Raw genomic sequence first — 12,014 nt, forward strand, 5'->3', positions numbered from 1 at the left:
ATATTTTGTTTCCAAACCTGTATATTTTGTGATAATTATTTTGATGAAGCTAGCCAACGTAACATAACAACAGCACAGAAACTTTAAGAATAAATATTTATGTTCCCTAGGTTATAGGGAATATGAGGAATAGGAATACCTAGTTTAAAATTATGCCCTTCATTCTGCAAGTTAGAAATTTGACATTTGCATGCCATACATTAGAACTGTACTGTAATAAGGGTCGTAGCTCTGGAATCTAGCTTTACAGCTATGCTTCAATCTCCAATAAATTCTTAAGAATCCTTAAGTTGTTCTTATTGTGGAGTTGTCACTGACATCTACAGGACTACACAGTCAAAATGTTTGTGTTTATAGAGAGTTTACTGTAAAGTCATGCACGCAATAGATGACAAGGTGCTCCCTTCAACAAGAGTTGAACCCATCCCAAGCCTGCAATGTCTTCTAAACCCACAATCAACCTCCACAGTGAAATCCCTCCTTTTTTTAAAAAAAAGTGTCCTAGAATTGAGTATGTAGCTAAGGCCCAATCTCCTCAAAAATCATTCAGAGGAAGACAAGAAACATGTGCCACTGAGGACAAAATACACTTCAGAGTAGCCCCTCCAGAACACAAGAATGCCACACTGCAATGCATAATCCTGTTTCCTTGAACAGCAAGAGTCCAATTTGAGTACAAGGCTGTGAATGCCTCTATTAGACTTGCAGACCTCTTAAAACTACATTAGAAGACATTACACTGGAAGCATTTTGACTAAGCTATTTGTGCAGCTGCTGCAGCAATCAACACTGATTTGCTACACAGGATGGAACTGTCAGACTGATCTTGTGACCCACTGATTTTGACAACTACATGGCTTGTTGATATTAATATAAAAGCATTGGTTCTGCCAAGTTAGGTTTCATTAATATTGACTTTCAAAGGATAACTAATAATTAAGTAATTAGGAAGTATTCTCAAAGAACAATTTAACACTGGTGCATGAAACCAAAACATTTTCCAAGTTGCACAACAACTTGAATTTGTTGATGTCACAAAAGTAAGTGCTCCATTTTAAAATCTGTTTTTGTACAGAGACAGAGGATTATCTCATTATGGATTTTCATCTGGCTTATACCCAATGCAGAGCTTCAAGCTCAGAAAATGCAAAGACACAGACTGCCTCAGAGTTCCCTGGGTGAACCTAAGTAAGACAAAGTGAATTCCACCCTAAGATATTACATCTTCAAACTATGTCTATGGTTTCTGAGTCATTGTTTGTTCATGAAAACTGCTTATACTGGGTGTGGTACTCTTATGTAATAGGCATAATTGATTTTGAACAATTTTTCAACCATTTAGCCATGTGAGCCACTAAATAATAAAGAAAATACCTTACAAGAGTGATTTCTATCCATCTTTGAACAACATCCTTCTCCAAATTATAGGTCTCTTTTCTCTCCTCCATTCAGTTGAATATATTCTGCTTCGATCACTGCTTTTTTTTTTGATAGAATGAGAGCAATGACATAATTAAAGGCTATATAATAAAATCAAATTTATTTGCTGCTATAAAACAGTTTAATGTTGTTTTTCAAAGATAGCGTCCCCTAATACTTAGGTAATTTGCAATTGCCAGGTCCAACCAATTTTCTTCAAAGAGTATGCATATCAAGTCTTTATTTAAATTTAGACATTTTAAAAATGCTTACACACAGAGGGCTAGTTTATTTTCAGGTTTGCTGTGATTCCTGTAACGGGAGACAAATCAAGAATAACCAAAGATGACCATTCTGAGCATGGCATGACATCAAGCTCATCATGAACTGAACAAAAAGCACATAGCACAGAATATGCTGATTGTATGTCTAAGTACCAAAATAATCATTGAGTACATTTCTTTGGCTTGCTATACTGGAGGCCAAATATAGCTGATCATAAGGCAGGGCTCTTTTGCCTTACAATCTATCCCAAGTTAAAAGATTCTTTCAGTGTTAATATTAAAAAAAATACTGAGGGAGTTCATATCAAGTTGTTTCCATGGTTTACACAGGTTTGAATGGCTCTAGCAAAAAAGGCAGCTCTACCACAGGCCAGTCAATGTTTACCACCACACGAAACTCAAAGTGAAGGGACTGGTAGGTTTCTCAATTTAACTTTGCCGTGATGGAAACAGCCCAAGTAGACTCTGCCCAACCAATGCAAGAATCCTACCATGCACCCAGGCATGCTGGCTGACCAGTTCTCCATCACAACAGCGTTAGCTGCCCAGAGCCAAGGAGGCAGGGCTGCACCACGCCCAGCCTGCAATCTCAGCAATGCCTTGGCACAGGCACAGCCATCCAGCCTGCTCTCTCCACCTCATTCAGAGCTCCTCTGCCACCCTTCCTTTAGACTACAACACCTCAAACCTTGCAAGGTCCCTATGCCTCAACTTGAGAGAAATGCTGCTTGCATCAGCTAGAAGCACACAGCTCCCTGATGCAAGGACGTAGGTTAGGGATGGAAGGAAGATGCAAGATACTGAACCACAGATGGCAGCAACTGCCTGAAGGAAGGCTTATACCAGGATCTCATGAGGCAAACAATTACTCAGAGGGCAATTAATCAGATCAACACTCATTTATCAATTTCAGGTCCCCAGCATGGTCTGCAGCAAGAAAAGACAAATTTTGCATGCTGAAGAGAGGACTGGCTGTCTTCTGCAGGGAACTGGGACAGTGATGCAACAGTGATGCAATGGTGCCATCCCCAGTACAGAATTTTGGCTACACCTGCCAGTTCCTGTCACAACGCCTGCCTGAGCAGATCATCCCATGTACATATGAATGTCTGAATTCCTACCTTTCCAATGGCCTTTCTTCTCCCTACCCATTACCACAAATCTGGATCAGGCTACATGGCAAATGGCTCTGTCTTTAAATAACCCCAGCATTGCATTCTTCCATTTACAGAATTCCTTTGGCTATAACTACCTTCATGCAGTGCAGAATGGTACTGCTCCTGCAAGACGCATAAGGAGATACACTGCCTACACCCCAGCCAACAAGCAAGCATGCAGACAACTCCCAGTGTGCTGGCATCTGTACAGCATAACCAGGTCTGCAAGTAGATTCACAAAATGTTTTCAAGTAGCATTTTGAGTCCACTGCATTTTATATCCAATTGTCAAAACATGGTATATCTCAGCTTGACAGATTTTTCTTGTCCATCACGGAAGAAGAGCAACATCAAAAAAAGAAGTACAAAAAGGCAGTAAGGATTTTTTCCCTCTTCTACGTTCAGAGGCACTACCCAAAGTCCTGCCTCCCCTTTTCATGGCTATTTGCAGTTCCATTTAAATGCCATGCAGTACATGAGCTTGCATTTGAACAGCTTATGTGGTAGCTACCAGAAAATGCTGTCATTATGCTTTGAAGTAAAGGGCTTGTGCTGCCTGGCATTTACAGTCTTCCCATACAGTCTTCTCCTCCCAAATTTTTTAATCTCCTCCCTCTTAAAAAAAAAAAAAAAACAAAAAAAAAAAAAAAAAAAACAAAAAAAACCCCAAACAATAACATTGCCTCAATTTTCTCCTGTAGTAATTATCCCTCCCAAAGGGCATAGGGTGGTAGGAGCCATATTTAGAGGGTTGCTGTACACAGTCTTGAACAGAAGTTGAAAAATCAGCCATTTGGTAGAAAACTTCTGACATTGCAGTTATCAGCCCAACCATATCAATGACTGGATTTCTCAAGGTCAAGCAGTACAAAACAGCAGCTCGTTTTTGAAGTCAGCAGGATCTGTCTCCCTGAATTTTGAGCCCCAAGAAAATGTACAGAAAGAATGAGCATTCACAGTTCCCATCCATGGGAAAATACTACTGGCATTTCACTTCTGGTAGCAGCAGGGATGCCAGGCCCAAAGCAGGCAAGGTCACTGTGGGAAAAATGCTGCTATTGTGGGAAAAATGCTGCTATCTTCCCTCCTGATCAACAATTTAATTCACAGTCCAACAAACTCCTAAGGGGTCAGTCAACAAGTGCTCAAGAAGCTCTCCCAGTCAGCTCTCCAGCAATGAAAGCATGACACTGCCCAAGCTAACCTACACAAGAGTCAAGAGCAAGACCTAGGTTTCTACAAAAAAAGCTCTTTAACTCAAATCCCCACACTCACAGCTAAAATCCATGACAGGCATGCTGCCACTGAGGAAAAGAACAGGGATGGCTGGACTAAGAAAAATATCTACAAATAAATGTAGCAAAAGTAAGAAAAGGGAAGGAGATGAGTATCTTTGCCATTGATCACTTATGCTGGGCCCTGTGAATGCTCCTCTTTATCTCTATTTTTCAGTTGGAATAATTCACTCTCTCTGGTTCAATGCAAGGCTGTACTCCCCTGTTTAACCCCATACCCCAAATCCCTAGGCATCATTACATTTCAGAGAATGGAGAGATTTTTCAGTCTTCAGTCCAAACTGCCTTTGATAGCAAACCAGAACAGATATTTATAAAAGGAAATGGTTCATTATTGAAAAAAAAAAAAAGGTCCTAACTGTTATTTTCTATCATCAACATAATGATGGGGTCCTATTGTGGTATGCCTTCTGGACAAACATACCAAGACTCCTGAAATAACACACAGCTACGTTCTTACAAAAGATGAAGAAAAACAGTAAGGGGTGAGCAAGAAGGGAAAGCATTACTGCTGCAGTAGGTGTGAAAAACACAGATCTCTGCTCATCAGATCCTTACACTCTGCTCATTTCAGCTTTTCTGTCAAACCACATGTGGAAACACAATCTGAAGGATGAAAGGAAAATTTTCCTTCCAATGGCCCACGGAACGCCTGGCTTGGGGAAACAATGCTGCAAAGAGAGCAGGGATAAACATTTGGGACCCATAAACTCAATCAAGCTTCTCCCCCACAAACAAGACCATCCATCTCATAAAGGAAAACAAGATGAATAAGCCTACTGTTGTTTATCCTGATGACTGTACTGACAGGTGTCAAACTGGGAAAACCATCATACATCACTTTGTGTGACAAGAAAGTGTTACTATATGTGCAGATATGGGCGGCATCAACTAGATGGAGGTAGGTGTTCCAGTAACACAAAGCTTGCCAATGCAAAGTGAAATCTGAATGACTAGACATCTCTGAAAAAAATAAATCATTGACATTTTATTTTTAATTACATAGCTACATCTGATTTCTTGGGAAACTATTAATTCTGCAAACACCATTTGAATGCACACAAGCTCTAAAACTGCCACCTTAAGTGATGCATGCTGATTTCAACTTTAATCACACATTCAGTTTCTCATATTTACAGTTAAATAAAAGTGGGCATTTGTTCACCTTCCCAAGGCAACAGAATACTAACATTAGTATTTTAAAATTTTCCAGTTGAGCTCCCTACTAATTTAGTAGTTTGTGGTAAAAGAATAGTGGTATTGGGCCCCTAAAACATAAATGTTCCTTATTAAACAGAGAAAAGGATAAAGCATTCATGAAGAAAAAGACATTTAAACATTCTGTTCACCCTTGAAATAAGCAAAAAGCAAGCACTGAATTCCATAAGTATGTAAAAACCTGCTTTATTGAAAGTTGTCTTTTTCAATTAATTCACAGTAAAACAGTGGTGTACTAGACTTCAGTGCTTCTTTCTGACAATAGTTAATAGAAAATGGTTAAACTTACCTGAGAACAAGAATTATGGTGGTTTCCAGAAAAGTCATAAACTGAGATAACAGAAGAAATTACACGGAGAAATTGCAGTTTCACTACTTAGATATCTGTTAATGACTATGTTTTATAATATATGTGCTCTCATGCTAGACAGATTTTGAACTTGCCCACTGTAAAAGTCAGTCTCTCCATACACCATTTCTTATTCTTTTTTCTGAAACATCTACATATTCATCACTGCACTGGTTCTTATCTGACCTCAAGTTGTTAAAACCTTTCCAAGTTGGGGGATAAGCAATCAAGAGACAAATCCATTCATAGCTGTTGCAGGTGGAAAAATGAGTACATGCACAGATACCTCCTGTGTAGTGTCCACCAGGGCCTTAAAGAAAGCTTGTCCTGGACAGAATATCAGTCTGTTCTCAATATCTCCCTCCAGATTTAAGATGCACAAGGCTTTGTATGGCTGGCTGAGCAGTCCAGTCACAGGAGAAAGCCATGATCTTCCTGCTATCCTGGAACTGCACCAGACCCTCTATTCCCACTCTCTTCCTCAAGCCCATGTGAAGGGTCTGCATTTATGAAGCATCCTGCAATCATCCAGGCCATTTGTGCTTCAGTATAGTACTAAATATATTTTAAAGAAACCCAACCCCATCTCCATGTAACTCCCTCACACACATCCCACCACCTCTCCCACTCCCCAAAAATGAGCATATCAGCTGAAACAGGGGGGCCAAGCATCAGAGAAGGGCTGGAGCCACAGCATGCTGGAGATAAGAAAAGGACAACATTCAGATTTTATGCAGATTCTTGAGAAGCTTGGCATACCCAAAGATCCAGTGATTCAGTGCCCTGGGAGCCAGGCAGTATGCGACCAGTGGGACAGGGAGTCACTTGCCTTCATGAAGAACTTCGAGTTCAGACAGCAGCAGTCAAAAATTCTGCCCCAAAAGCCTCTGTGCAAAATTTTTGTCTAATTTCTTTTGCTAAAGGAGGGGAATAAAACGCCTATGACAACTGCAGCAGTTTTCTTTCACGGGAACAAGAAAAAAAAAAGTCTTTAAAAGCTTCAATGCAAATAGAGGCATTACTTGCAATATTAACAGATAAAACGCTATGATAATAAAAATCATATTTGTCTAAGGCAAACATAAAAAAGGACTAAAGCCAGTAACAGCTTAGACCTTTTTGCTGTAGATGTAATAAAATAACATTTGTCTAACATTTTAATGTATTTATATTTAGTATTTTAAATGATGTCTTCATTTCACTGTAATTGAATTTCTAAATATTTGGTATTGCTCATTTGGAACAAAAGATAAATGCAAACTGTAAAATGCCTTTGGATGTTTGTATTTTCTAAGTTCAGTTTTACTACTGTTATAATTCCTGGTTGGAGTCTTTGCTGCAAATTTCAATACATGCTCTCAATCCACTGGCATCTATTTTTACAGGAAGGACCTTTATTACAGAGTCCTGAGTGGGTCGCTGGTGGTGAGAGAGACGGTGAATCTTGTTTCTAGATCAGAAGGCTGGATTTATTGATATATAATATATAATACATTATGACTATACTAATAGGATAAAGAGAGAAGTTGCAGAGGCTTCCTAAGCTAAGAATAGAAAGAAAGAATCTATAACAAAGTTGTGTCCAAGGACTCGGTCCCTAGCTTGCACCCGTGATTGGCCGTTAATTATAAACATAGAACATGAGCCAATCAAGGTGAATCCTATTGCATTCCACAGCAGCTGATAACAATTGTTTACATTCTCTTTCTGGGGGCCCTCAGCTTCCCAGAAAATGCAGAAATCTGAAAGAAAGGATTTCTGTGGAAAAATGTCTGCGACAGACCTTAAAGAAAACAATATCTTTGCTTATGCTGATTAAGAAAAACATGCTAAAACTCTGGTGCTACCTGCAAGCAGGTCCCTGTTGGGATTATTTATATAAATGGCAGAGACATACAGAGATACCAGATGAAAGGGCCAAGAGCCAGAGCATGCTTCTGCCCCAGACTACAGCTATCTCTTACAAGTTTACTGCTTTGATCCTGGATGTGTTCCATACTCTGATTTTTCATATATTTTAAATACTTCTCCATGCCTCCTCAGAGACCAGCACTGGTGCCATGAGCAAACTAGGGAGCTCACCACAAGGTCTTGAAATGACATTCAGCAGGAGGAGGAAAAAAGGCATTAGATAAAAGAAAATGCACACAGAGGGGAAATCCTTTAGATACAATTGTTTTCCCATGTTTAGCAAGGTTATTCATGCATAAAAGTAGTTTCTTGCTATTATAGAGATTCGTCAAGCCTTTCAAATTTTTCAGCCTTTACTGTAAGCAGTACTTTGAGCAGCATACATACTGAGATGTGCTCTCCCAACTCTCCCCCCCTCTCTCTCACACTACACCCATTTGCTTGCACATGGAGTTCAGGGAACCAACAGCCTTCTCTGTGCATCTTCCCTCCTGCCCCCACATCCCCTGACTTTTACATCTCTCTCTACTACACACACTGGTTTCCAAGCCATTTCACCAGGCTCTCTTGGCTCATTAACAAGGAAACAGATGGACAGTGAAAAAAGAAATTGTGCGGAAGTGAACGTTTAACGGGGTCAAAGACACCGTAAAGGCAATTAGTGGCATGTCCAGACTCTGGAAAAGTAGTCACAACATCACTTCCCAGTAAACTATGGCACTTGGCATTAACTGCAGGTCTTAAACAATGCAGCTTGGAAATGTCAATATTATCTAGCAGCAGTTATGTAGAAATAAACAATCAGGTGGAAGTCACTGAAATTAATGCTGACTTCAGGTGGAGAAATACTACACTCTTCTCTGGAATTTTAACAACTTGAGGGAAAGGGTTAACTTAAAAGAACTCCACTGATCTGACCTGTCTAAGTAACAATAAAAGCAAGATTTCAAAGCTTCTGTTTGGTAGCTGGGGACTTTCTTAACTACATTTACAATTTATAATATGATAGCAGGTAGACAGTGAGAGAAGCTACATAGAACAGTGACACCAAGAAAAAAAAAATTATTTCAGGGTTTTCCTAGCTGTTTTTTAGAAAATTTTAAGACATGGAGTTGAAAGGAATACAAACACATACAACTAACTATATCGGGCTATTTGGAAAGCACTGTGCATGGACCCAGTTAGTACACTGGGAGCAAGGCTTTCAAACGCTCCCGTTCCCAAGGCTCCTGGGGATGATGCCGCCAGGAGTGAGCTCCTGCATCCCAGCAGAGGCCATCGCCGCTGCTGCACAGCACCATCTAATGGGAGACATCCCGAACGACTCATGACCACGGGCTCTGCGCTCCTGCGCAGCCCTTCTCCTTGGCAGCACATGAAAGAAATGGCCTCTGGCACAGAAATTAAATCATTGCAGTCAGAGGAGGAAGAATGGCTGTGGAGGAAATTGAAGTCCAAGGGAGCCACAAAAGGATGGCGTGCATATGAAATGATGACAGGAGAACAACTAGATGAGGCAGAGTATCAGTGGGGCAAAGGAATAAAGAAGTTTAGGCTCAGCAAGTTGTGCTGCCCAATGCTTGTCACTGATTAGGTGTTTGCAGAGTTCCAAAATATGAATCTGCCCTATCACAGCATTTAAATAAAAGGGAATATTTGGTGAACAAGTAGCAAGCTAGTCAAGTGTTTTTGTACTTTGAGAACTCTGAAATGACTATGTTCTTGGGCTTAACCACACAGCTTTCAGCTTTTAAGAGGATCCTGTTGTAGCTACAGCTCCTTCAAGACCCTTCCATCATCTCACAGCAGGCACAGTGCCACCCTGAACAGTACTGAACAGTAACCACACATTACTCATAATTATAGATATATTTCCCCACTCTCTCAAAAAAAAAAAAAAATCAAACTCCTTCACTGTTTGAAATATATTGCCTTTACAAAAAAAAAAAATCAAAGGTCATTGCTAGCAGAAATCAGGGATCAGGCTACTAACAACCTCAAAATCAGGACTTCACACTATTTTACAATTAAACATTTATTGAAAAGGTCCCTCTTTAAGCACCACATTGCCCTGTCACGTGTCCTTCCTAGCTGAACGTTTTGGTGAAGCTGATGGAGTATTTATTAAGCCAAGCATTACTAGCCAGCTCTTATTCTCCAGAGATCCCTGATGCATGGCTTGCAAAACCGCAGACAGCCGATGCACTGCCAGCTGCCAGTCACACACAGCCCCACGCAGGGATAATCGCTGCACTGCAATTAAAGAATTAAGGTGAAGAGCACAGAGGTCCAGAAGGAAAGCACTGCTGCTCTCCCAAACTCTTTTAACACTCCCCCCTTCCCATCCCCCTTTCTTCTTCAACACCATCACTCATCACTCCCCTTCTGACCCAGGTGAGCATTGCACATGACCCAGGTGTTACTCAACCACCTCCAGCATGACACTTCCTCCAGCCATTTCACTGCTCCTCTGCAAATGCGGCGTTATTTATTTCATTATTTGAGGAGCCAAACTGGTTTGACAGAGTGCTTTTGCCTCCTTGCTTGGGTGTGCAGAGGAACCCAAGATAAGATTGACTATCACAGCAGCTACCCAGAGTTGCTGCGTACACTGCCCAGAGGTAGGATTTAATTACCAGTCAAAAGCAGTCTATCTCCCCCTGATTACATAAGAAAATTATAATTTGCTTGTATTTATTATGACATCCTTGCAGAAATGTTCGCAACTCTTTGTAAACTATTCCATATTCTGAATGGGTGAGGCAAAAATTTACATCAGTCTCTATATTCAACCCATAAAGCATTTAAAATGTGAATCCTTGATATCCACCTTTTTATATAATTAGAAAATTCCACGTTGATGAATTTTTTTTTTGTTCTTATTAAGAGGAAAATACGTCAGCAGGGTACTAAACAATTTATCTGCATATGGCAAATACATCCTTTCTCAAAGACACACTCTGACCTTAAGTCCTGTGTAGAAAAACAGTGTGTTCAATAAGCAGTGGGCTGGTTCACATACATTCACATAATCTCCCCTAATGATACATCTACAGTGATTAAAAAAGCTCCACAAAACACACACAATAAAGCTCTGACACACAAGCAGGCAAATTGCACTAGAAAACTAGAAAACTATAAAAACAGTCTTCAAAGACTACTCTCTTCTACACATTTAGTATGTTTGTACCTTGAATCTTCTTTTTAGATTATGAACAGATGCATGTTCTTTGGGCATTTTTTGTCTTTAACTTAACTTTATTCTGTCTTTAAAAATAACAAGGCATTAAATGGAGAAATACCATCAGTAATCCATACAGTTTTTTCATAGACAGAATTATCTATGCCCTGGAAGACTGAGATTTTCTTTTCTCATAGACAAGATGCCTCAAGCATTTCGGGTTTGAGCCACAATGGTTTCTGTGACCAGCTGTCTTCCAGGGCATGCAAACTCCAGGAATGTCTGAAACTTTGCCTAGCAACAGACAAAGCACAGACTGCCCCCAATTTAAACATTTTACTCTATACATGTTGCATGAAGTTATGCCAATTTCTGCTGCTTGATCTAGAAAGCGGTTGGGATTTCTACATGAAAAATGTTACCATTTTATTTGAAGCTCATAAAGATGTTTTTCCTACTATAAAAAAGAAAAAAAAACAAAAACAAAATTGGGAAGTGCTTTTAACATTAGGTCCAGTGCTTTATCAAAGCAGAATTATGTCTCTGTGGATTTTTTAATTCAAAATTCCAGAGCGAAAGGAATGATACTTCGTAGCACTGATGCTATTTCCAATGCAAGATTTAATTCTGGTTTTGGGGGCATCACAAAACCATGTCTTTTATTGGTCATACATACTCAGATCATTTGTTAGAACAAGAAGTTGGATATAATTTCAACTTGAAACATCCAGACACAACTTGCACAACATTTAAAGACTAACAAAGGAATTACTCCACTGAGTTAAACTAGTTGTCCATCCCACCCAGCATCCTCAGCCTGGCAGTGACACGTAGCAGGTATGTCAGCGCGTTTGCAGGGTGGGGAGGGAGGACACCAGCACTTTCATATTTAGAGCAGTGGTGTTCTAGCCTTCTCTATAATTAAATAGTAAAAAACACAGATAGGGAGAGCAATACATCTTTTCATAAACACTCCTCTTGCATCAGAAATCATTACAGAAAGGAGAAATGTCACCCACCACTTCCTCCTGTGCCGACATGCCAAGCTTTTTAAAATACTTGGTTGCTTAAAGATGTCTTTGTTTGCACTATACAACTATGGAGATGTGCATCCAGAAGAACCCGAACACAAGTCTGACTTGTGATAAGTCCAAGGTGATAAATGTATGCAATGCCTTTTTAACTAAGGCATGTACCCAT

General features: G+C 39.9%; 1 protein-coding gene across 9 annotated transcripts in view; it reads right to left on the minus strand.

Annotated features, from left to right (window-relative positions):
• LMO7 (LIM domain 7) overlaps positions 1–12,014 on the minus strand; it is a 132,364-nt gene that overhangs the window by 98,587 nt on the left and 21,763 nt on the right. The gene's annotated exons all lie outside the window — the stretch shown is intronic.

Source organism: Melospiza georgiana, chromosome 2, assembly GCF_028018845.1.
Source record: "Melospiza georgiana isolate bMelGeo1 chromosome 2, bMelGeo1.pri, whole genome shotgun sequence".
Taxonomy (NCBI): domain Eukaryota; kingdom Metazoa; phylum Chordata; class Aves; order Passeriformes; family Passerellidae; genus Melospiza; species Melospiza georgiana.